This window comes from Larus michahellis, chromosome 4 (assembly GCF_964199755.1).
Source record: "Larus michahellis chromosome 4, bLarMic1.1, whole genome shotgun sequence".
In the NCBI taxonomy this organism is placed as follows: Eukaryota; Metazoa; Chordata; class Aves; order Charadriiformes; family Laridae; genus Larus; species Larus michahellis.
The window spans coordinates 38,721,381-38,748,484 of NC_133899.1; the positions used below are offsets into that span (position 1 = coordinate 38,721,381).

The 27,104-nt window shown below is 40.6% G+C and overlaps 1 protein-coding gene across 9 annotated transcripts in view; it reads right to left on the reverse strand.

Annotated features, from left to right (window-relative positions):
- The window catches only part of TUNAR (transmembrane neural differentiation associated intracellular calcium regulator), a 168,001-nt gene that overhangs the window by 102,584 nt on the left and 38,313 nt on the right, over nucleotides 1–27,104 (reverse strand). The window contains exon 3 of one of the 9 annotated variants that reach the window (XM_074584087.1): nucleotides 23,831–23,994. The exons of the other annotated variants lie outside the window; for them this stretch is intronic. The gene's annotated coding sequence lies outside the window, so the exon portion shown is untranslated. The remainder of the gene's footprint in view (nucleotides 1–23,830; nucleotides 23,995–27,104) is intronic. 9 annotated transcript variants of the gene reach the window in all.

Sequence of the window (27,104 nt, forward strand, 5' to 3'; positions counted from 1 at the left end):
AGGGATCAGGTTTATGCCCAAATTTTCCTCTTTCATCAGTTCGGGGCTACTGCATTAAAGAATCCCCAAAGTGATTTGTCATCACAGGAGTTTTGGGAGGAAGTCCAACACGCAACATCAAGATTTAGCTCTCTAGGTCAGAGCTCATTCAAACAGCCAAAACCTTGGCCAAAGAGCTTTGGGGAGTTCTGCTTCAACCCATGAGGAACATAGCAGCACTTCTGAAATATGGTTGCCGAGTTACATTTGCATTTCAGAAGTCAGACATCTGAAAACCTCAACTATTCAAATTGGGGATTTTGGCTTGTTTCTATACCTTTTGCATTTAATACTATGAAGAAATATTTCAAATGCCATAAACTGGCAGTGAAGTCTATGAAACCAAGTCAATTCAGCCTGAATACACAAGCTGCACTTTTGACTTATACATGAGAGAGAATTAATCCAGATTAAAGGAGAATAAGAGGGTACAGCACAGTAGCTATTGCAGAATGTCTCCCACATGGATACAGTAAGAGTGTTTACAGAGGAGCTATTTTAGAACAGACATCTCTGAGTACATTTATACTGTAACAACTTTTCTAGTTAATTGCATGGTGCAGACAAGTTTCTAAAGCAAAAAATTGGTAGTTGTTGTGAACAGAACTGGAATATTATTCCCTTCCCATCCTGGGTTGAAAACTGTGAACTAAGAATATTTGCTTTTCTATACAGTCATCTCATTCCAGAATACCCAGGAGTATTTCAGAATATATATAATTTTAGGTATGGACATGCACCCTGAGAAAGTTTTCTTAGAAGGCAAAGAACATCCTAAAAAGTGGCAAGAGGCGAATTTCATAGAATTAAAATCTGACTATGGACAAGATTTAGTCAAAACCATAAAAACCTCATTTTACCCAATCCTGTAAGGAAGAGAAACACTAGCCTTTCACTAGCATAAAGCAGGATATGAATAAGAAGGATGTGTAGCCAAATGGAAGTGAATGGGTTATAATGTACAGGGTAACACTTTTAAACAGTAAACTTAGCATAGCTCCGACATAAAAAGTTCATCAGTTTCATGGAAATATTAGATGACTTCTCCAGTCACTTTATTTAGTGAATTCCCATTAATGTCAGTTTTTTCATCCCAACTATTTATGGCAGCTTCTTCCAAAATGACCTCTCAGTACTCTGCAGGAGTTATTATTTAACTATCAGGCCAAATCAGCCTTGAAAAAGAGTCATGAGACCCAAAATGTCATTATTATTATTAGGGAAAATGCATATGAAAAATGTTGTTTTTCCAACACCCTAACAGGGCCAGAAAAAAAACCACTAAAGCAAAGGAATGAAAGATTAAGCCATCTACTAATACCATGCAGCACAAATCAGCGCATCAGCCTCCGCATGAGCTCTCCCATACACTCAGGTGTACAATAAGCAGAGGGTTAAAATATCCTAGTTCTATCAGTTGCTGCCGCGGGCAGTATCTGTAGACAGTAATACCACAAAAAAAGGTTTTATTGAACAACCATCAAAATTGGTGTTGGGAGATGGGCAAATTCAGAGCAGTGATTGTAATGTGGTGCTCTATGCACAGACGCAGTCTTAGGATGAAGATCTGCACCCAAGGCAGAGTCAAATAGGAGGACTTATTTTCTTGTTGCCTTGCTGACTGGGTTCATGTCATTTACTTAAGAACTGCAACTTCTCTACAATGAAGTTCAGTGGAGGTGGGAACCGGGGTGAAGGGGTGAATGGCTGAATGTCTGGGGAGGCAGGACCACAGCTGCTGCAAGCAACGTTTGTACTTGCCAACAGCTCTAAAGGAAATTCTTGTGCATCAGCTGCTGCGCAGGAAATCCTCTTTTGTAATACTGTAAAATTTGACAGTAAAGAGTAGCTTGTGCCAGGGAAGAGTTTGTTTTCTCCTTGCGGCTATCACTTATATGGCATACAGCATCACCTGCAAAGATTATTTTTTTTTGTGCTATAAAAAGGGTGAAATTTCCCTAAAACAGCCCTACATTCTACATTTGAAGCCAAATATCCCTTATTTTACCGAAGTGAGTTTTTTGGTGGCCAGAGTGTTTAACATTCCACTGAGCAATGAAAATACAAACCCGAAATTTTAGCAAGTACACAAATCTGAAAGCTGTCTCTAGCACTGCTAAGAGAAACAGCATGAAATCTTCACAGAATCAGAGGCGATTAAAACCAAAAGAAGCATGCATGAAGCAAGCACATTTCATAAGATTATAAAAACATTTGCAGGCAAAGACCTCAAGAGGTTGCCAAGCAAACACAAGGACAGGATATAAACTAACCATTACATTAAAACGAACAAAAGTCTGTCTATCTGGTGCCTAAAGTTCTCTGGAGATGGAGACTGCTGTATTCAGCCATCTACTTCACTAGTCTTGCATTAGAAGAACATCAAACTTAGAAGGAATTTAAATCTTCCTTTATACAATCAAAACCTATTTAATCTTTTTTTATCCCTCATACACAACCCCTTTTCCTAAAATTTTTAAGCCTCATTTCTGTTGCCAGGCAGCCCTCTGCCCACCTTCCTAATAGAAGCTCTCTCTCCTCTCCCTGGTATGAACTGGTGTCCCACCTTACATTCTCTCAAGGACATGAGTTTGGCTTTTTTTGCTAATTGCAAGGCAGCATGTGAGCTGATGGCTCTTTTCCAAGTAATAATGCATTCTCTTGCCATTCCCTTTAGCCATTTAACTTTTAACAGGCTTTGAAAGTGTCTGGTATCCTTCTGAGCCATATCATGTACAGCTGAGTGAAAACTTTCCTGCCATAAGAATATAAAGCTGTGTACTTTTCCATTATAAAGTACTGATCCTGCAAACGCCTCTGCATTCTACCACACTACTGGGAAAAGTAGATATATTGCTAATGTGTTTCATTTGGACCATGTGAGCAGTCCTTTTTGTAATCTCTTATATGCATATGAGTCCTTTTAAGTGCATTAACTTGATTTACAATAAGCAATAACATAATAGGGATTTGAGATTTTGAAGTTAAGTTAAGGTTTCTTAATAAAGTAAATATTAACTCTGATCGTAGATGAGGCAAACTGAAGCACAAGATACCTCATCCAAAATGACACAACCAGTGCAAGCGCTGGAGACGTGCAATTCTCTAGACTCCTGTTGGCACACTTCCCCCATGTGGCATCTCCCCTTTTGAATTAAGAAAATAGGTCTCTCTAAAATGTCAAATTAAGGATTCCAAGCAGTGCACTTTCATGAAAGAAGAGAAAAAGTTTGGACTTTAAATTTCAAATGCACTTAAATAGCTGAAGTGGTCTCATAGTTTTTAAAAAAATATTTATTTAAAAGCATCCATTTTCATTAGTTGAGATCCATTTTGAATGGTAATCAAATGCAGCACCACTGCAGGTTTCTTAAGGATGTTTATACGATGCTTCAAAATGCTGAAAGCTCCAAGATCAAACTGTCATTTAATCTCATGATTGTGTAGATGGGACAAAAATACCAATGCTCATTACATAAAGATACAATAGGGAAGAGGCATAGCACAGAAGATAACTGGACATCTGGGTAAATATAAGTGATATTAGTTCTCAAAAGCAGTAAAAAATCCCAGGAACAAATACAAAATCAAAGCATTGCAGTCCTATCATCCCCAGCTATTCACTAGGTCATAATCGTATTTGCTTTCCATAAGCCAGAAGTATCTGAATGGAAATCTTGGCTGGCGTGAGATGAAGTGACCCATGCAGAACTGGATTGTTAGGAGAGAAACACGCTGATGTTTTGGAGAAGACACAGCTGAAATAAGTCAAACTAACTCATTCAGAACTAGAAGACTGAGCAGCAACCACTGCCAGAAGAGGGAGGAATAGTTAAAGGATGCTTACGAAAAAAGCCTGGCTATAATACCATGTTTTTGGAAGCCAAGACTGCCCCAGAAAAGAGTTATTGTGAAGCTGGACTGTGGCAGGACCTGTTGGTGCTCAAGTCAAAAAAGCTAGAAAGAAATTAAGGGAGGCTTTTGTCTCAAGCAATGGCAGAGGACAGTCTGACAGGCGCTCAGCTTAAAGTATGAAGTATTATGACTGATCATTTTTCTCAATTTAAAAACAAAACCAAACCCCAATATTTTCACTATCCAAAAAATAAACTTCATTTGAACTAAGATCATCTAGAACACCAGACTGTTTCTGACCTGCATCCATCCTGCAAAACGGCTAACAGCAAAATAACTTTGTGACCTTTTCCAAGAAGCAGGCAAAAGTCCCTGTGCTGGAACAGCTCAGCTGGCAGTACCAAAAGGCACGCAACAGATAATTGCTACAGGAAACAACAAGTCTGCCAAATGCCACCTGCCCATAAGAAAGTGTCGGCATTGGGGCAGAAGCACACACTTCAATGCAGCTATAATGATGTAAAGCAACACAAGGCTGCAGGAGCTGGGGAAGGAGCAGATGATTTGTGCTGGCCACCCCTACAGCACGTGCTGTGGTCTAAAATGGACTGAATAAAAGCTGCTCTTGCTTTCTGCAAGATTAGATTCTGTAAATCTCAAAGTGATGCTAATGAGGATCCAGTTTATACAATCAAGAAAACCAAATTCCTTACTCAAGTCCCAACCCAGAATCCTTGTTGAAGACTGAACTGTCACAGCAGCTCTTTGGGCCATTGCCTGTCTCCAAAGGACAGTGTGAAAGCTGGTTTAAGCAAGCACCTTGGGCTGCTTCCAAAGCTGCTCCCATCATGAATGCAAAGGCAAGAAACGCTTTGCACCTTACACAGCCTGGGCTGGAAGGAACTTCCTAAATTCTCTGTGCTAATGAACATTAAAGGCAGGATATGGTTATCTGTATTTGCAGATTTGCAGCAGCAAGTTTCTACCGATGTATGAAATGAGAAATCCCTGCCTCGTGCACAAGGAGAATTATACAGACATTGCTATTCAGTCAGTGGTGTGCCCCACTTGGGCTTGCTTCACACGTACTGTTCAGCTCATAGAAACGTAAAGACACACAAATACGCTGTGCCCAGAAGTCTCTGAACACTGGGGGGAAAAAAAAAAAGTATCTTTGGAAGACTTTAAAAACAAATACAAATTTTAAAGCAAGTCTTATATTCCTTCCCATCAAAAGGGACCCTGCCAAATCATTTTCCTGCTGTTCCTTTAGGATACCCGTACTGCCTTTAAAAACTCTAGAAATATGCTGGCTCAAGATAGTCTTCGGAAAAAAAACTTAAGAAAACAAGTAGCCACCCTTGAAGTATCCGATTCTCAATTTTCTGTTAATTGTAGTCCTTTATGTCAGTACAAAGTAGGTGAAAAGAAAAATTAGAGTGTTTCCCTTGGTTTGCATTTATTATCATTAATGGTTAGCCCACACCTGACACTACCATTTTTACTCAGGCTGCCTGGTCTTAATTTTTCATCTTTCTATGTCTTTATCATGTACCAGAGAGACCTTTGTTGTTGCAGTTTCCCCTCTAATGCTTATATTTTCTTTTCTTCTAGAAATTCCACATCAGAGATGGATGATTTTTTTTGCCATCATAGTTTCTTCACCAAAAGCATAAATTTAATAACACCCCCAGAACTTTTACATTCACCTTGTCTCCTTAAATTCCTTAAAAATAAAAAGGCAGACATTTTAAGAGTCAACACATTCCATTTGACATTTTCGAACTTCTCTGCTACAGCTACTGCTCATTTCAGCATATCCTTCCATTTTGAACACAAAAAACCCACCCTTTTTCAAAGTTCCCATCAAAATTCAAGAGTTCCATTCTCCACTCTCACACACACACTTTCTCACAGCTCCCAGTGAGCTGAAAAATTAATTACTCACTCTAGCCCCTAGTCCAGCACAGGGCTTGGCACTGTCCCATTGGGACAAGAGGGGACTGAGGGCATGTGTGCGCTGGTGAGAGTGGGCAGGGGAATTTGCAGGGCCAGGGAAGCTGGAGCAGAAGTGCCGGAGCCAGCAGAGCTCTGGATCACCACAGTCACAGCCCCACGGCGCCGAGCTCAGCTAGCAAGCCCTGATTTTGAGCAGGGCTTATCAGCGCAGGCAGACCATTATGTGGATGCAGCCATGCCATTTCCCATTCCCAGATGCGCTGTGCTGGCTTTTAAACGATTAGCAGCTCCTTGCTGAAAAGCACAGCATATTAGGGTAAAACTTCCAAGCACAACACAGAGCTCTGGTTGCTCTGGTGAAGTGAGTGTTTACTGAGCTTTGCTCGCCAGGCAGGGCTTGCCATTCTGCGTGTGCCACAGTTACCTGCTCTGAGCCCTTTTCAGATAGGGTCTTTTTTCAGGTGGAAATCCCAGAAGGGCAGACGTCAAATTATACAACTAGTTTCTGCTTTCCACAGTGAGGCGTCAGCTCCCTGCCAGCAAACTCATTTGTAACGCTGCACTTGTAAACTCCCGATAAAAGGCTCTGATGGAACCACGCTTCACTGGGTCGTGGCAGTAAAACTGCATGGCCTCTTTTTCATTATAAAAAGCTTCCAAAAACCTACCACTACAGAGCAAAGCCTCAGTGTGTGGAGGGATATAAACCCATACAGGTGAGATTTACCACAGAACCTAAGCTACTTTTAGGTGTTATCAGCCTAAAGAAAAACATCTTTAAAAGTCAATCTACAGAAGAATCCCAGCGAGAGCATGGAACATTAAGTATATGTTTCTTTCCATGTTTTTAATAGGATTTCAGTGCATTGATTTTGACCACAGGGGTCAAGAATATCAGAAGAACAGTATGAAGGGAAAGAAAAAAAAAAAGTTGTCTTATTCCAGGGGCTTGCCTTAAATACATGACAGAAGTTATCACAAATAATTAGGCTAATATTTGCTTCAAGTTACAATTGCCTTTTTAAAATTTCTAGTTTTGTTGTATGCTGTTTAATGGGGTGACATATACCACAAAACAGCCTCCAAGACATGTGAGATTGTTTACATTCAGGTGCCAAAGCCACCCTGAAAGCAACCAAACGGCAGATAAAGACTAATTTGGCTTGGGGTAAAGGAAAAAAAAAAAAGAAAAGAAAATGCAAGAAAACCAAACCAAACAAGTAATTCTGGCAAAATTTGAAATGAATCAGTGAGAGGGTGAAGAATCAATGGGTAAATGATTTTGAAGCACTTCTCTTGAAATTAGCGGACACTGGTCACACTGTGACTCTGTGCTGAATACAAGGGAGGCCCTTGAGACATCCTTTGAGACTGGATGCCACAGATCTGCAAGCACGGCCATGGGTACCACTGGGGCAGGGCTCCCAAGCACAAAGCATCACCAGAAATGCCTGGAATTTCTATGGCAACACAGGGCGGGCGGCTGCCAGCAGGGCCAGCCCATGCCCAAGAGTGCGCACAGTGCTTGGACTTGCACTTACTGATCATGAAGGCTGATCTCTGCTTAAGCTGTTACTTGCTATTTCTGCTAAAAGCTAGATTTGGTAATAATATAGATAGAAAAACATACTGCCGTCCTTCTATCATCATTGTCCTTTCCCCACCAGACAGTCTGACTGACTCTCCTGAGCAGCCAAGTAATTTTCAGGGATATCACTGTCCCCTGAGTGCAGGAAATTGGTACAATTGTACACAAAGAAGGAGGAAAAAAAAACCCAAAAAATCTAAGCAATACAGCCAGAAGACATTTATAATGCATATATTTTGCATCAAGAAATGCATTCTATGGCAGAGAAGGGATAAGAGACAGGCCCTAGAGACAAGGTCTCCCTATTCCTTATTTGTAAGCACAGTCCCTTAAAGAGATGATGAGAAATCTCAGGTTTTGACTACATTGAATCCTGCACTGGATGTTCAGATTGTTTATCTTGTCCTCAGAGCAATATCCCAATGGGAAGACTCCCACTCCAGCCTAACAGAAGAGATCCATCATGTCTCCAAAACTTTGTTAGCATCACTGGCACTCAGAAATCCACACTGGGCCAGCTGTCTGCAGGGTCTATATAATCAAGGGTCCACTAGCCCCATTATCACACACACCAAACATCATCACAGCAAAGAGAAAGCAGCTCAGCAGACCCATGGTCAAGCTTCTCCTTTGGCTGCCCAGATCCCATCGCAAGCCCAGGGCAGCTCCTGTGTCAGGCCCTGCACGCCTATGGGTACAATCCACACTGTCATCATGGCACAGGGACACCCATCTGTCTAACCCAGGATGGCAACGCAACTGCATTACACAAGTAGCTTTCAACATCCAGCTCCACGTGGCACGTGATGGTCTAGTCAGTGTCAGTGCACTGAGATACATAAAACATTTATACACACCAGCTGCCTCAAGATCTGTTAAAGATCATTCTTTTTGGGGTGTTTCTGTGTGTTGGCATTTACAGCTTGTACATTTTTAAAAGATCAGGATTGGTTTGGAAGATCCCAGTCAGAGAGCCTAGCATTTACACAGAGCACACGGGTACCAAGCAGTGACTGTGCGTATAGGAAAAAGCTTTAAAAGCCCTATTTCCTGGGTACGAACCTGCAATCTATGAAAACTTTGTAACAAATGATCCATGCACCTCCAGAAGTATCACCATGGTATAAACAATTGTCCTGGTTTCAGCTGGGATAGAGTTCATTTCCTTCCTAGCAGCTGCTGTGTTTTAGATTTAGTAAGAGAATAATGTTAGCAACAACTAAAACAGTATGTATTATCAAGTAATGCTTATATTAAGTCAAGGACTTCTTCAGCTTCCCATAGAAGCTGAGGGGGAGCATAGACAGGACAAGCTGGCCAAAGAAATATTCCATACCACAGATATATGGCTCAGTATATAAATGGGGGTTGGCTGGGGTGCAGGAATCCACAATCGCTGCTTGGGATGGGCCGAAAGGTGGAAGGAGGAAAGGTGGGAGAAGGTGAGTGAACAACTGCATGGTCCTAGTTGCCAGCTAGGGTTAAACCATGACAGCAGTGCTTGTTGTGCTGCCTATATCTCAAACATCCCCTTCTAGAACCTGCTTTATGACTCTGTTTGGGCCATGAAAATTTCCCAATGGGTGTCTGCCTCAGACTGAATTCCCAGCAAAATCATATAACCGTTTTGTTGTCCATGTTAAAAAGCAACAACAACAACAAAAAAAACAACACACAAAAAAAACCAACCACAAAACTCTTTCAAGGTGACACATTCAGAAGTTCTGCTTTCTCAAAAAAGCCCGAAACAACCCTACCAAAAACCACAATCACACCAAAACTGCTCATTTTTAAGAAGAATCTTGGTTTTGGAAGGGTACTGAATTTTCCTGTTTCCAGGAAAACCTGCCAAAGTTTTCTGTTTCCAAACTGAGAAAAGTCCCATTTTACACATGACCACTAAAGGCTTATTTGAGTTTGGCAGATGAATGGTTTGCAGATTCCATCTGGACTGAGCATCCCCAGCCCAGAGCCACAAAGGCTGAGGAAAGCTTCTGCCGAAATCTCTTCCACCAGCTGCTCAGGGTCACTCGTAACACTGGCAGAGTTCCTGTAGGCATTCAATATGCAGCCTTTTGCCTAAAAAGGGAAGGTATTTGATCTAAAAAAGCGGCAGTATGACACATCACTGCATATTGCCATGCCTCCAACAGATAGTTTAAAACTGTGTAGAAAAAGCAAGTTTGTCCCTAGCAGGAATTAGGGCTATTTATTAGCATGCCACAAGGCCTTCATGATACTCAGACAGTAAAAATAGGAATCTACAGCCTAGATTAGACATGGAAATGAAGAGAAGTTAAAGGGAAGGTTGCAAAACATTAGCCTATGACATTGTTTTAACATAGATATACACCTACTTAAAAGGACTGCTTTAAGTGGGCCAAGTAGCTAAGCTATCCAAATAAAGTCTGAAAGTCGTCTGAGTGGAACATGGATGATGGACAACTAAGCTCCCACAACAGTCAAGGATGGGAAGCAGGTAGTGCTAGGACACAACTCATCTCACCTTGAGGCAGACATGCAAAGCAGAGCAGATAAATGCCTGTTTCCATGGGCTCTGCAGAAAGCTTTGGGTGATCAGCTAAAATGAGGCTTGTAATACACACACCTGAAGCTACAGAGAATTTCACCAAAGCATCCAAAAGAAATGGTGAAAAAATCAACAGAAACTTTTAAGCTAACTGAGGTAGGAACATCCATTCACCTTCAATCAAAAGTAGTAGTATTAGAACAAATCTCTCCAGCAGTCAATACTTTCCCCACTCCTGCCCTCCATCCCTTTAAACTCCTCAATTCAAGTGCCCATGGAAACTTGTCCATCTGTGCTGTTTAGCAAGCATTGAGAAGCTTTGGCTCAGGGAAGATAGTTGTGTTGATTTTTTTTTTTTTTTTTTTTAGTACATAAGCACCTAGCTGAGAAAGAGCTTGCTCAGGGCTCTGTAAACATCTAGTTCCCACAGGGTATGCTTGGAAGCTCAGCAAGGTATTAACATAATCATTCCTCGTACTGGTAATTTGATATTTTTCCCCTTCCCAGCTTCTTTAATTCCCTTCAAAAGCATTTGCAGCTTTACAACTTAAGCTGTAATCAGTCAAATGATTATTTTAAAACTTTTCAATTACTTGGGTTTTTTCCCACCTTTGCGTACACGTCTGACTTTCACCATGATTCACTCACTGTGGCTGACCACCACCAGGTTTCAGGCAGGTGATCAACAGATGCATCGTTGTACTGCCTGGCAGGGAGCACTGTGGCCATCAGGTTTGAGAGACAGCCATGATGGAACAGAAGGGCTACACAAAACACCACTACTCTCCACCACCCACTCTAAGCATGCCCTCCAACCCACAGTGCTGTGGGGAACACGAGTTGTCTTCACCTTAGAGTAAATCCCCCTCATCCCCCAGTATAAGGTACCTCATACAGAAGGCCAGGCTTGAGTTCGACTAATGACTGAAATTTGGGGCAGGATGCATTCCACATGGTTTAGAGACTAATCACATAGACTTCCCCAAAACTAAACTCTGAATAAGCTCCTCCAGGAGCATTTCATAGCCTTTATCAGGATCAGTCAAATTTCTCTCTCCACCAACTCAAGGAGTCTAGGTGACTCTTAACACAAGAATATAAAATATGAATGAAATGAGTCTTATTTTCTTATCAGAAGTCAAGATACTATTTTTCATTTGATGTTGTTTATAGTGATGGTGCAGATTCCACTCCACTGACAGCCCACAGCCATCACTCCTTTGCATCTTTACCATTCAAACTTTCTATGACTTTACTGTCCAATGAGTCCTGAAATTTTATATTCCTTGGAAAGAAACACTATCGAAGTACCAAATCCTAAGGAAAGTACCTCAGAAGTTTCTGTTCCAGCTTCAGCATTTTCCAGCCACCACCACCACTCACTTCCATCAGGGTTGAGTCTGCTGGCACACCATATATGTAAAGTAGAATTCTGTTAATACCCTAGGAAAATTCAGAGTAAGCCTCGCATTAAGGCATTTGGGAAACTGGCCTCCCATTCCAACTTCATTAGCTGACCTCCTCACCTTAGAAAACACCTTTAGCGATACAGCTAAGATCAGCATAAAAATTTCTTTAAAAAAAAAGCTTCAGTGTAAGCACCAGTCATTCTGCCACTGTAGCTTATCCTAGTTTATAACAGCAAGCCTACTGGAATACACTGTCAATACAGCTCCTAAAACTTCCCAACACATCTCAAAATGTGTGAATTAATCACTAAATTCTTCCTTTGTAATATTCTTTCCCTTATAAATAAATGTTCTTATTCTAGGAGAATGTTTCATAGCTTATCACACATATTTTCAAGATATTTTTTAGAGCTTGCAATAAGGATGTATTAAAAGAACAATATCTACGCAAGATTTCTTACTGAAGCCAGATAAATATTTCAGAGATGTCCTAGATTCATAGGTCGAGAAGAGTACAGATACATCTGGAGACTGTGAATGCAATTGCTAATGGCCTCTCCATCAAAATCTGATCATAGTGATAACCAGGCAAAAGCTGGAAGTCTCATTTAACTGACACGTGTTCTGGGTTGCTGCTGTGGAATAAAGTGTCAAGTATGAAAGCAGGGCAATATCGGAGACAGTATCTCACCAATATCCTATTAGCAGGAAAGAAAGATACACTGAGAACAGTTCCCCTTATCTACAAGAAACCCAAATTAACAGGAGATAAGAAAGAGTGGATTGGATAAGATTCTCAACGAAAAGAAACTGAACACAAAGCTTATTTGATGTTGATACCTTCATACTGTAAACACAGAAGTGAGAAACAGGAACTTCCAAGTTCTAATATTTGCTCTATCTGTGACCCGAACAAGATTTAAAATCTCTGTGCCTTCCTTTCACAATCTCTAAAATACAACAGTAATAAAAAAGTTCATTCCTGAACAGGGATAGCACGAAAATTTTATGTTTTCAAGAAAGGATTTTAGAACCTTGGATTGGTCCGTACTATTATTTAATTTTTACCTAAATCACTTGATTGTATGTTTATGTTCTTTAAATCATATGCATTACACAATAGGACTAAATGTGAATAACTATCTGATCCCTAAACCCTTCAGGATTCATGCATTGTTATTTATTAAGATGCTTGAAAACAAGCTATTAATCTATGACATTTCTGGGTTTGTGGAAGTTTATAGGATTTATTTTTCCCTAACAATTTTATTGTTGTAATGGCATTGAAATATAGATTTAAAGTTAGAACCCTTCCCCACAGTGGATTATTTTCAAACTTGATACTGTGCTTACTTCTACTAGAAATCAAGAAATAGTGTCGTAAGTGGCATAATAGCAGAGATACTTACATATCCCCTGGACCTGATGAGATCAGACATGCATAAAAGCCCCAGAGCAACATTCTTTACAAGAAAAGAAATTTCAGACATACCATATCAATTCACCCACTTAAATTTGTACTATGACAAGTCCAGCACCAGCAAAATAGTCATATCAAGAGCTGGGTGTATTCAACAGGTGACTCAATTTATTTGACTTGCTGGGTCTCCTTGTGCCTTACAATAAGGCTTTGAATGTTAATTTTGCACTTCATGAAAAATTCAGGAGTGTAAGACTAGCTAAAACAGCATGTGTACTAACAACAGACCTCTGTCTAACAATAGACCTTCATGTAAAGTGGAGTTTGAGGCAGTATAAACCAAAGATGGTTGATCCAGAGAATTTCCACATTTCTTCTATGAAGGCCATTAGAGAACATCAACAAATAAAAGGAATTGTGAGAAGATTTGGAGAAGATGAGACTCGATTGTTTGACAAACATCAAAGGGATGTGAAGATGAAAGCTTAGAAGCAGAGATCTGCTGGACATGAGAGGACTGTCCGGCAAGAGCTAGCATAAGGACAAAGGGCCACCTTGTTCTTGTCAAAGGTTGGATACTGGGATCACAGACCAAGTTCAGGGGTCACTGTATATCACCCATGTAGCTATCATAACATAAAACAAATCAATGAGGATTTAGTAGCCATCGGGATCTCAAATATTCACCATAGAAATGAATAGTTTATGCAATAGGAATAAGCTGCTAAGTGTATGTAACGCATGGGTAGAGCATCCTGAGCAATCTACATCCACCAATATATCATGAACCATGTCATATGGCCCCCTATTAACCTGACAGAAACAAGTTCTAACCAAAAGTGATCTTTGCAATTCACATTTAAGTCACTAAATTATTTCCAAATAAAAATAATGAAAAAAAAAAACCAACTATGATTTTGCATGTCTGCTTAGTTGTTACATCTTCAAAAAGAAGGTGTAGGTGGTACTTACTTCAGGAGGTAACAGCTGAGGAAGAACAGGGAACACATGTACCTTAGAAATTAATATATACTGACTGTATTTGCACTTGTTTAAAAGTGAGCCCAATTTCCACCCACCCCATACAATGTATTATTAGATTGTAATCTGCCTACTTAGTACAGCTGAAACTGGAAACCTTCCCCAGCTATATTCATAACAAACCAAGCCGGTGTTAACATATACCTTTCCTATTACTTGGTCCTTCAGAAGGTTCTTTCATAGATCTATATGCTTCATCTTTGCACTGAAATCATAAACATACAGATCTCTTCAGCCACTGAAATTCAGACTCACCATTTTCTTTGCAGATGCAGCATCTATATTAAAAGTAGAAAAAAATTTATAGATAAAATGGATTCTGCCTTGCCACGTTAATTCCACTAGTGTCCACATGGGCTGCAGGCATACTGTGGTAAATGAAATCAAGAATTGGTTTTGTAATCCACTTGTCCCAATTTATTAGTCCATTTGGGCCATTCCCCTTTCAGCTGAAGTCAGTGCTGCATCCCTCTTCAAAGATTAGAGCAAATTCACTGGAACTCAGGACCTCTGAACAACACTTGCTGAGCACAGATATTCTAGGATATTGTTTTTAAAACAAGTCCAAAGAGTCTCTAGTTAATATTTCTAAATGGGAATGCAAGACAGCATCTGACTACGTTTAACATACACTTAAACAACATGATTTAGGCATAGAAAAGACCCCTGCAATTTTTACTTGAGTTATATTTAGAAGAAAATCCCTGGCTGTTGCACATATGAAGGCTATTCCCTTAGCTGAAGAAGGAAATAAATACTTTAGAAGAACGCTTTACTCTTTTCCTGGCACAGGCTGTGCTTCAAATAGAAATTCATTTGTACCATTTTTCTATTTGTTGCCTGTTTTTATTAGTCTGCCTTGACTTTTCAGAAAGTAAACTCAGTAGAGATCATTGTCTATTCTATATTGCTGCATTGGCTAACGTAACATCAGCCTTGAGTGAAGTCCTTAGCTATATAATAACTTTAAATTATTAACTGCCGTGATAAACATTTCAGGAGAAAAATATTTACTGAGAACAGAAAAAGTGACAAAAAACCCAAGTGCAAGTCATTATCTGGCACTTACATTTATGGGCGTTCGTGTCTTTATTTTATAAAATAATTGCATCTGTCAACAGCACGTCATTACAAGTAGAAGAGCAGGAGACTTTGTTAACAGAGTACCTCATCCTTATTAAAGCTATTTTAACAGCTTTATCTCTAGCTTCACCCACCTCCCCCTAAATCCTTGAAGTTAATGCCTCATTTTTCCTTTACTGGGGTTGTCAAGATGGGTTTGTCTAGAGTTTAAGAATCTAAATAAATTGTGTTCTCCTTCTCTACTGTTTTTAACCGTTCCTTGGTCTCTTGTGAACAAAGCCTGGAAACTTGTTTGTGTTCTGAGTTGTATTCGTACATAATAGATGAAGAAGCCATTTGAACTTCTATTGTACGTAGGTTTGTAATTTCAAGCAGTAATAAGGCATTAACCATTCTATTCAAAGTTAGTATATATGAAGATCAAAACAAAGGTGCTATAAATCTTTTCCGTTTAGGGACACAAAACAAACTTTGCATTTAGCCCAATGTTAGTATGATCTCCCTCTGAACAAAACTTTCATGATGCACACTCAGCAGCTCAGATCAGTGTTCACTCTCCCATACTTAAAAATGGCAAAGGAGTTGAGGAGCCCGCAGGGAGCACAGTCCTGATGTTACTGGTCATGAGCACCAGAACCAGCCCATTTTTTAAACCAGGAGCAGGCATTATTATCCAGAGGATTAACCACCATCCTCCAGCAGGCTTGCCTTCTGTTCAAATGTAAACCATAATGCCCGGATTACCATCCAAACCCCAACACCCTTGAGCAGAACCACCAGCCTCAAGGGGAAGTTCCAGACACAGGAGAAACACATTCAGAGACGTAAAACAGGGAAGATTAAGTATCTTTCATCCAAATTTGGTTTGAGAACTATAACAAACAAAAAAGCCCAAACAGCAAAACAAAAAGAAAGAAAAAAACCAAACCCAAAGCATAAGAAAATAAGTAGGCAGGACATGTTTTGACTGAGAGAGGGGCAGGGGAGAACGAAGTCAAGACCCACACAGCACAATGATGAATGACCAGAAAATATATTCTGATAAGTTTGACCCCATATCACTGTAACTCAAGATAGTTTCCATATCAGAATTGAACTCCTTGGTAGAAAACAGGGAAAAAAATTAATTGGCTTTTGTGTAAGTGGCCAATTTTAGCAGTCTGCAATTGTTTCTGGGATGTAAATCTATTTCTCTCTGCAGATAACACAGAAAACAATTACTCACGGAGAGAACACTTTTAAACACCTATCTTTGGCAGGATAGGTCTCAAGAATAGCTTATTGCGTTGATTCTCAGTGGTGAAAGAAGCTAATTATTTCCATCAGGAACCTGTAGGATAATAAACCAACTTCTCATTTAGTAATAAGCTTTAGAAATTCAAGTGAGTATTAAAAAAAAAAACCAACTAATTTCTGTTTCATTCAATTGCACCCCATAATCTTGATAGAAAGATTATTCTGACTTCAGAGTTATTTTGAATATAGTTTGTCTGGTTATAACATTTGTGCAGAGACACTCGGAGGCTGGCTTCCACTAGGGACAGGCTTGGCATGTGCAGAACAGGTTGGAGCAGAGGCAGACTCCCCCTCAGTTCATCTCATTGCTTACAGACTGAAAGATACATAAAGTCATATCTCAGCTGTTCCAATATTCAAGATATACGTGGGCAAAGGAAAGTCTACTGGGCCCTTAATTCAGCCACAGTGGGAGACTATTAAGCTCAAAGACAACTGTGGAAGAATTGCACGCAAATTCCAGAGTGCAGCTCTCAAACAAGCTTCGTGAGGAATAAATTTCATTGCAGAGCTGCGATATGCACTGTGGTTTAACGAAGGGAAAACCTTTTGTTTCACCACTTACTTTAAGGATGCCGACACCATTTGCTGTAGCGAGGTATGGGATGTGTCCTTATCATTCACTCCATGATCATGCATAGAGGCTTTTTTCCCCCCCACCTTGCTTTCTTTTTTAAGCTTTATTAATAGAAGAAGAAAAAAAAAAAACAAAAACAAAACACCAAAAAACAACACACCCAAAGCCTACATAGGCAAACCACCATGAAGACACAGTCGGTCAAGCTTGACATCTCAAAGAGCATCACTGAAACACAGGTATACTGAGTCCCTACAGCACTTGCCACCGCGTGACAAAAGCACATTATATTTCTTCTCTTACGGTGATCTATCCCACTTCCCATAGCAAATTTCTCTGTGGATCAGAACTTTCGAGTACCTTAGCAGCTCGGAGGCAAACCATAAAACAGCTACCAGATATCAGTGTCCTCGAGTTCCTTTGTTTACTTTTCCTGACTATGTAGGTGTTTTTCCCCATAGGGAACTCTCTATGCATTGAAGTGTCTGATGACATAGACAAACCATCTGATTTGAAGTTAATTCCTTCCCTATATTCACCCACCGTTCTTCAGCATTCACAAAGGGGTTATTGAGTCCCTTCACTGCAAGAAAGGATGGTTCATGCTGCAACCAGACAGTGTTAGACGTGAACAAATGTAGCATCAGGAATAACTTGCTTTTTGCCACAAAACCCCACATGCTGTGAAGCTCCCAATCTTAGGCTTTCAGTAAAAGGGAATCCCTCATGAGTGTCATGGAAGAACAAGTCTATGAGTGCAACAGAAAAAAGTTTGTATGGGGCTTTTTTGTTTGTTTAAAAAGATGCAAAAGCTGTTTAATTAGGATTTGTTTTAAAGATTATTCTACTAGATAGTTGACCGATGTAAAAACATTGCACCAGATGCATTTTCTTTTCTTCCCAATACCAACTTCTTGTGTGATTAAGGGCAAGTGGTGGTGGAGTTAAGAACATAAGAGACGCCTTAAGATACTTCAGATACCTCCTGCCAGGGGATTCAGTCACAGGTGAGGAATTCAGGGAGAACTAGTCTCCCCTCACCTTTCTATTTAGTGTTTCTGCTGCTCTGTATGTCCCATCACAAGGCAATTAACAAAAACAAGCTTTGGACGATTTTATATAAAATTTATTCAAATTAATCTAGGAAGTATTCCTTAGCACCAGGCGGTTATTAAAGCCATGCTTAATTTCAGATTCTGTTGCATTGCTGAATCCAGGCTTCAATGTGGTTACACATTTAAAATGCGATTTAAACATACATTAAGGATTCCAAAATCCCACAGCATCCACTTAGCCTCCCCTTCACACTTATCCATCAGCAATGGGAGACAAGATACCACAGTGACAAAAAGAGGTTTTGAAGGTTTTACAAGCAACTGCAGTTCCTTCCAGCACTTCTATGTTTTATCATGTATTTTCATTTCAAATGAGGGAAATTTGAGATTAAAAAAAAAATGCTTCAAGTCCATACTCCTGAATTGTAGCATTTGGTTCTGCTCGTCAAGCAGGATCAGAGGGCACAGTAGTTATCTTAATTCCTGGCTATCAATTAAGTAGCTGCAGAAGTCCTGAATTTGTTGTACATGCTTTGGATTGCAGCCCATACTAGATCCATTTGTTTCTGATGAGGAGCACACGTTTAGATCTAGAAGAAAGATGTTCTGTGACAGCAAGAAGAGCAACATTTGCTTTCATTACTTAGTCTGACTGCTTTTCTGTGCTGCAGATAGAAATAAATCCTTGCAGCTGGAGCAGAATAAATTAAGAGAGGGGAAAGAATTTGGATGCAAAGAACAGCCCTTAAAGTAACCAGAAAGAAAATACTCTGCAGCAGATCCAAATGGGGATGCGAGATACGCAATAACTAGAGGCAGGGTGACACAACACAAGATAAAGTTTAATAAAGGATCATGTTTCAGCGTAGCTGGAAAGATTAAGAGTAAAGAAAAAAGAAAGACTTTACTAAAAACTATCCCCTGATATGCATCCAATCATGCATATAAATGTGCTTTTAATTTGTAACACTATAGCATTTCAAATGTTTCACGAGTTGTGAAATTTAACAAGAGCTATGTTGCTTTAGGCTGAATGTGTTTTGTTTTTGCCTAAATTACTGAGCCAAACACAATGTGTGGAGTTTCAACTCAACGCAGCGTTCATGTGCTAACATTTTCTCTGGTTAATGCTTTCTTATGTATGGACTCATAGTGAGCGGGAAGTGATTAAACAAGCCAATTATTTGTTGGCTACATTTGGTTGTTCCTCCTCACCCCTCAGGAGCTACATGAAGCCTGATGCAACCTCTCCCCGTAAAATATTTCAGTGACTTCTGCATGCACACTTCTCCTGGGTGGCTCAACGAAAGGAGAGTGAATGGCACCAAACTGCTGTCTTCTTGTACGGACTTGCCAATTGGGGCCTCAAGACCACTTTAGACTTCAGGAAAAGGTACCACAATACGTCTGGGCTTTATTCAACAGAAGTAACAAGCTTTGCATCAGGAAATCACAGTATGTAAGAGTTTCGGGCATATATCATACAGTACCTTCACAGATCTATCAAAGTATTTGAGCCAACAAGGGTAAATCATGCTGTTGTTCATTAATGCTTCTTTCAACACAGTTTCAGAAATATATCATTTTAGTCTGTAAGAAAAGTGAAGACAAAACAACTAAAAATTTCTAGTGAAAAAGAAATTTTAGTCCCTGTCTGTATCTTTTGTCAGACACTAGAACATGAAACATATAAGAGGGAGTCCTGATTAGTCCAGTTTTACAGCTGATGCTTTAGATTACTGACTATTAGCAGGCAATTGAGATCACCTTCAACTCTTACACAAGATGCAGCTAAAAGGAACTATTCTTAGTTAGGCACTCAGAGGAGAAGCCTGCCAGGAAACCCAAACAGTTCTAGAAATAAACGCTTGTAAAGCAGTATTCTTAACTGATAGGCATAAATATAGTAACCCAGCACTCTTCCAGAGAGCACAGAGCAAGCTGGGGAGCATAAAATTGCAGTCCAGCATCACTGCCAGAAAGCCCAGGGAATTGCTCCCATGCTGTCGTGTTGGTAACTCTGACTCCATAGCCTATTTTAAAACATTGAATATTATTCTAACAGTAGCATTGCTGTTAAGGCCACGGAGATTGAATTTACTGTCAGGGGGGAAAAAAAAAAAAAGAAGGAAAAAAAAAAGCCAAAAATATTAAGACAACATAAGGCCAGATTCTGATTGGAACTATACTGTACACATGCATTAACCCCAGTGACTTCAGAGTAATTACACAAGGTTGCTAAAATTAGCATCTTGCCCATAGCACCGAGCAAATTAGAAGTGTGTAGACACAGATGAAAGGAGAGACAGGAACCAAGAGCAGCAAGACGCTGCCCCCATGAAGTCTTTGCTGTGCTGCTGACAAGCAAAAGGAATTTGGGAGGAAAAGCCATTCTATCCCAATCGCTCCCTAGGAGCCTGAGTGGGAGGGTGCGGGGGGGGGTGGGGGGGGGGCGGGAAGGCACCTTTTAACAAAAGAAGGGAGTGTAATGGAGAGCTCAGGAAGCCTTCAAAAGGAGAGACAGTGAGTTTGCCTGCCAGGCAGGTTTTTGCAAGATCTCATCATTCTATTTATAACACCACATGCCATGATACATTACATCACACCACGGGAGATATGCATGCACACCACATGCAACAAAATGCATCAGAAACACTGTGGGTTCTCTCCAGAATAAATGCCCCCAGATCGCAGTAGTGGCTTAGAGGCAAGTTTTCCAGGAAGACTATGAAATTCCTTGGCAAAAATTTGTAACCTATGGAGTTCACTTTCACATTCTGCCAGCTCAGCACTTCAAAACTTACAGCATCTATCAACACCCCCCTGTTTTCCCTCCCCACTTTTTTCATTTGTTCTGGGTTTATTCTTGTCTTTTCCTCTGAGAACGAACTGCAGTGTAATCTTTCCTGTATTTAACTGTGTTTTATCCCTCTATCTAGCCAGGAGCTCATTCAGGCATCCTGTTTCGTTCCATTAAAGGAAACAGTCACAGGTAACTCTCCAGCAGGCCTGGGGTGTCCCAGATATTCTGGAGCAATACGCTGCACTCAGGATTGTGACCAGACATAGCTTTGGATAACTTGATCTAGTTAGAACTCTGGAGTTGACGAGTTGGAGCAGATGACCTCTAGAGGTCCCTTCCAACCTGAATTACAATTCTATGATTCTCAGTATATTTCCTAATGATGTAGCTACCATTTGCCTTCTAAAACCAATAATATAACAACCAAGTGTACCACCCAAATTATTTTTTATGATGTTTTCTTTACTTTGATTTATTGGTATTGAAATTCTCTTACAGTAGAATAGGCAACACTATTAAGACTGACTTCTACAAGTGTTTGCCCTTCACAGGGGGACAACATTGCTAAAAAAAGAGAATGAGCCCAAGGGCACTTTTTAACTTCCAAATATCGGTTGTAAAACAACAAGACCAGGAATTGTATGGCAGCAGGGGAACAGTTGCACAGAATGCATCCCAAAAGAAGATTTAGAAGCTCTGGATTGGTATAAAAGCAAGATAAGATTGGAAACAACAACTGAAGGAGAGATGTGTCATCTCCTTCTAGGGCTTGTCCACATACAGACAACATTGCATTGGTATCAGTTATGTCCTTAGCCAAAATAAGAGATAATCATATAGTTAAAAAAATAAATATAATTTTGAAATCCTTAGGAGATTATGCATGAAAATCCTTATTAAATGCCTATTACCAAGTTTTGAAAAGAAGTACTATGTGAGCACACAACTAATTGAAGACTGCATCACAGCAAACGTGCACAGTGGCACAGAAGAGAGATTGCATGGGACACTCTCAGTTGTTATTCCCTAAATTCTGTATACTTGACATTGTAAATTTGTTGGTATTTGTTTACTACAGTATTTTTTGAAAGGAACATTATTTTCTGTAGCATGTCAGAGCTCGTCCTGGCACAGGGTTTCCATTTCACTTAAGAGGTGGAAAACACGGAAGAAGTAGAAGTTTTGGCATGAATTTAGCAAATGGGGTAAGATTGTTAATACTGCAGCATGAAGAAAATTTTAATGAGAAGAGAGAAAAAGCAAGCAAGCCCAAAGTTATGCAAGGCAAAACAAACAAACAAACAGATCTTAGAGATACTCTGGAAAAAGCAGCAGCAAGGACTTCACTCTGGCATTTTCAGAACACTTAGTATTATCTGTATTTACTTTGGTGAGTCAAGTAGCCAACCATCAGACTGAGCTCTCGGTGCCTATTTAGTTAGCTGTCTGAGACAAGCAGGGTTTAGTGTGCAGTGTTTGTTGATTCTAAACATAAAAGGATCTCATCTCTCCACTTCAGTTAATAGGATTATATACGCTGGGCAATCTGCAGGGCGTCAAATGCCACACTGAAATCTTTACTGAAGTAATTGTTTAGTCTCCAGATTTTGAGTCACAATCATAGACAGGTTTTTGCCCAGAATTTGTATTATGGAAAAATAAATAACGCCTCAGGCTGCTGAGCAGAGCAAGTGAAAGTAGCTTTGTAATCAGTTTGTTTTAAAATTAAACTGTCTAAATCTATACCTGCTTACATTGCATATTGCCAAAAAACTTATCCAAAGAAAATAAGCGGTGTCCCCATAACAACGGACAGCATCATGACAGCTTTTGTGAGGAAAGGCCCTGGCTCAGTGCCAGCTGCCCAGACCTTTCCATCGCGTCAGGCCCCATACTACGAGTTCACTGGAGTGGAAGAGCCCCAAAGAAGCGATGATCCATTGCTGGGGAAAGCATTCAACAACAGAGGAAACTCAGAAAAGCGTATCGAGTCCAGACTGATGCTTTCTCCTTCTCCTGTTCTCTATACCTCAGGAGTATTTTGGAAGAAGCCAAAAGATATGCAGGGGTGCTTTGAAGTAAAGCTGGTATTTGAACCTAAGGCTGTACGTCCCGTTATTTGTGAAGCAAATGTTGCAGCAAGTTGGTGCCATTTAAAGATGATATTCAGGACACCAAACTACTGCCTGTGTTTGCATCCACATCAGTACTTAAACCTGACAAAGACCCTTCCAAAAAAATAAGCCTATAAACTCCGAACAGACGTGAAGGAGATCGCGTATGTGCCTGCTGCATTTTGAGATCGGCGCTCTGCGATATTTCACTAACAGGTGGATGAACGCAGATGAGTAGAAGAATGTACTACCTCCTCCTGCCTTTCCCAATACGAATTTCACCCAAAGCACACATTTCACCTCACCAGACCAGATGGAGAGCACAGACCAGCGGAAGAGCTGTTCCCTGACAGACTTTGCATCCCTCTAGCACTCCGTGCACTTCTGTCTGAAATAAGGTCCTGCAGCCAGAGCGCCGAGCATCCCTGACCTGCTCCGACAGCCTGACCCACTGTCACACTAACTCACTGCTGAAATTGTAACCAGCTAACGAGACTGCTAGCAACAGGAGAGTGCTACCTGTCAGCCCACAAAGCCCAGTTTCCTAGAGGGTGGTGAAATGCACAATTCTGTAAATGGTTGGGGTTTTCTTGGTTTCAGTGTCCAAGAAAGAGGGAAGTGTCCAGCAAAACACACCACGGTTCTCTACCAGCTACACTTTTTCTTCATTTAAAAATTAAATTAAGTTAAGTAGGACTATTTCTCTTTAATCTCTTCACCATCAACAAAAACTTACTTGCAACAGGATGCCCTACAAATTCATACATGTTTCTCTGTTTACACCCCTTTTACTCAGCCACATCTAATCCTTCCACTGGGACTTGTCTGGGGGTGAATTAGAAGTTGGGTTGCTTCTAAAACACTGGCTGAAGCTCCTTATCTAGAAACCTCACTTTCAAAAGACAAGTAATTTAGCTTGCCAACCAGTATTTAAAAAAAAAAATAAATCAAAAAACCACACAGCACCAAACCCATAATTTCACAACCCTTTCATCTAGATAGTTAATTTTACTAGGTCCACCAATTTAATTTTACCCCTCTCACAGTAACACTGAACTCACAGGTTTAGGTTGCCAAGTCTTGCTGGGTAGCGATGCCCAATGCAGATTGACACCAGCCTGGTGACAGGAGTGTCTTCAGCCCCACGGACCATTCCTGGCTTGTGAGGAGCCTCTGCTCTGTCTCTCAGCAAGCGGCCGGCAGCCCCACAAGCAGCAGAGCCCTCCTGCAAGGAGGAAATTCTTGAAGGGCCTCCACAACACAAGAGTTCTGCAGAAAGCATCCTGTCTCCATTTTCTTATAGGCTGTAACTTTTTCATCCTGATACTGTCCACTACTGCTGTACATTAAAACAAGTAACTAACTACTCCTCACTCCTTTTAGCCAGGCAGAATTGCTTCTTAAGCACAGTAAAAGGACATACCTAAACCACAGGTTTCCAGCCTGCCAGCCCCTGCCTGTCTCTTCCCTTCCCCCTTCTCCACCACATCCCTTGGGCCCTCTCCCACACAGGCTCCCCTCCACTGGGCACACCTGGCAATCAGAATTTTGCGTTTGCTTTGAGCTTGAGTTATCAAGTTTGAACACAGCTCCGAGACCTTGTACTGGTTGTTTTCATACCCTCGCTCCACACACCCAGATGGCAAAGTGAGACAGGGTACGGCGTTTCTTTCCAACTGGAGGAGAAAAGTAACAAACCCAGCCTTTGCAGTGATGCTCACTGGCACGGTTCACACATCGGAGTAAGGGCTGAAAAGTGTCTCGTGTAGGGGCTCTTGGAAAGCATCCTCCTACTAGACAAGCCTAGAGCAACCTCCTACTGCACTCTCACATCCAGATATGACAGGAGACTAAGAAAACTGTCGTTGCTGAGGTCGGCAGTTTTGCCTGAGCTCTGTGCCCAAAGACAAGGGACAATATTAAATTCTGCCAACCTGAGGGGGAGCAAAGTTCCCAGGATGCTCAAACAACTGGCAGAAGCTGCCTTATGGCTGCCACACCCATCTTGGCAGAGGTTATCAGTAGAAATCATTGAATTATTATTTATTTTGATGGAAGTCTGGTTTATTACTGCTTATGTTTAACAGGGGCCAAGATTTACATTTCTATCAGACAGCTTTAAGTGACAATAAGTAGAGAATACACAAAAAAAGTTAAAGGATCAACACAGCCTTAACCTACACCCACAGGGTCCTAAAACAGAGATGAAAAACTTGCTTTTGTCCACGTTGTTCTTGCACAACAGAATTTGCTTAGCTGCTTGTCATTGACCACAAATTAAATTATAAAATATATAAGTGAACTCCTATGGTATTTTTAGTTATTACAATTTCCATGGAAATTTTAACAGCAATAACTGTTTGGGGAAAGTGTTGAGGCAAATGGGATTTAAAATTTTTCTAGCTATCATCCGTGGATGGAGAAAGAATACATTAAACTGTTTAATACATCTTTGTCAGTCAATGAATAAGCCATGACAAGGTAAGAGAAGAGGTTACTTGAGTTGTTGGAAGGTCTTTCCTCCAATCAAACCCAGCTACATCTCTGTCAGAGACAATATTTTTTACCCCAGCAGCTCCTGTACCTACGCACATAATTTAATCCCAAATCTCCCTTTCGAGGCAGTTCCTCTTCAATAACCTCTTGACAACTGTGTCTTTGTCTCACGTGTGGTACGACCAGCAGAGAGCAAGCAGTGGACTTTGAGAGGGAACATCACCCCTGCAGAGGAAGGCGCTGATGGAGAGCTTCCCCAGCAGTGGGTTTTGCCTCTAGTCAGGGGGGTGTGGCCACAAGCATAAAGCCACTGAACTGCGTGGAACAGTGACTAATAGCAAGCCCAACTCAAGCTAGCAAAATATTTCGCATGACTAAGTACGACTTCAATAGGAAAATAAACCTTTATCCAGAACCACCCAAAACCACTTGTCTCTGGTATAATATGGCTCCCATTGCAGAACGCAAAGGCTCTGCAGTACTGAGGGAAAGGAATATTGTCCCTATTTTGGGACCCAGTCGTTACTGTTACTTGACAAGGTCCCCTTTGCCAGTGAAGCTGCATCCAGTGTCAACACCTGCCACGCACGCAAATAAAACAATACATAAAGCCTCATTTTTTTTAATTGAAGCTGATACTTTTAACCTCTTGCAAGCATGAAGTAAAAAGCACACACATGCTTGGTTGACAGATGGTAACCTCAGAAAGCAGCAGTTCTGCTGGAAATCTGCGCCAGCGTTCAGGGAGCCGAGCTACACGGATGGATCACAGGTCACAGAAAATCCACAGACAAGGAGAGAGAGCCCAGCATAAGTTTCTTAAATCTTCAGTCATTATTCTAACTACGTGGTCTCAGCTTCAGGTTTGAAGGCACCTTTTAAACAATTACGACACTGACAGTTTTTATTCTGTTGTTTATTATTCCGAGGGGTTTATGTTGCAGACTTTACTGAATCAGTGTTTCCAGTACTGTTCTTATGGACAGCAACTGATGTTTTCATAGCCAACAATAGCTCTCAAGGTCTCTTAAAAGCCTAAGTATTTATTGATACACAAAGTTACAGCTGCCTAGTACTTTTTAAGTAGTCTTTCATGATCCAAATATTTCATAAGCTTTTTTTTGGTCAAAACAAAGCATCACAATATAAACATCAGCTATATTTGGAGAATTTGGGGAACGAAGACCACTTCATTACTTTTATGTTATTTAATTTCAATGCATTTGTTTTAGGTGTAATCCTACTGTAAGCATAAGTGGTACATGCTTGTCACCTGCTATAGCTTATGCTTAGGACTTGGAACAGTCTAGCCCTGTAACATGTAACAAAACATTTGCCACTTTATCACAAGTTCCACTCAAACCTCCTTTTTGAGATTATCAACACTTTGAGGCAAAGTTCACAAACAAGGGAAAAAACATCCTGGATGATTTCCTGCGCTGAAACATTGAAGTGAACGTAGATAGAATCATAGAATCATTTAGGTTGGAAAATACCCCTGTGATCATCGAGTCCAACCATCAACCCCACTCTACAAAGTTCTCCCTTACACCATATCCCTTAACACCACATCTAAACGACTCTTAAACACATCCAGGGATGGTGACTCCACCACCTCCCTGGGCAGCCTATTCCAGTGTCTGACCGCTCTTTCTGTGAAGAATTTTTTCCTAATGTCCAGCCTAAATCTGCCCTGCTGCAGCTTGAACCCCTTCCCTCTTGTTCTATCGCTAATTACCTGTGAGAAGAGACCAGCACCAGCCTCTCTACAATGTCCTTTCAAGTAGCTGTAGAGAGTGATGAGGTCTCCCCTCAAACTAAACAGTCCCAGCTCCTTCA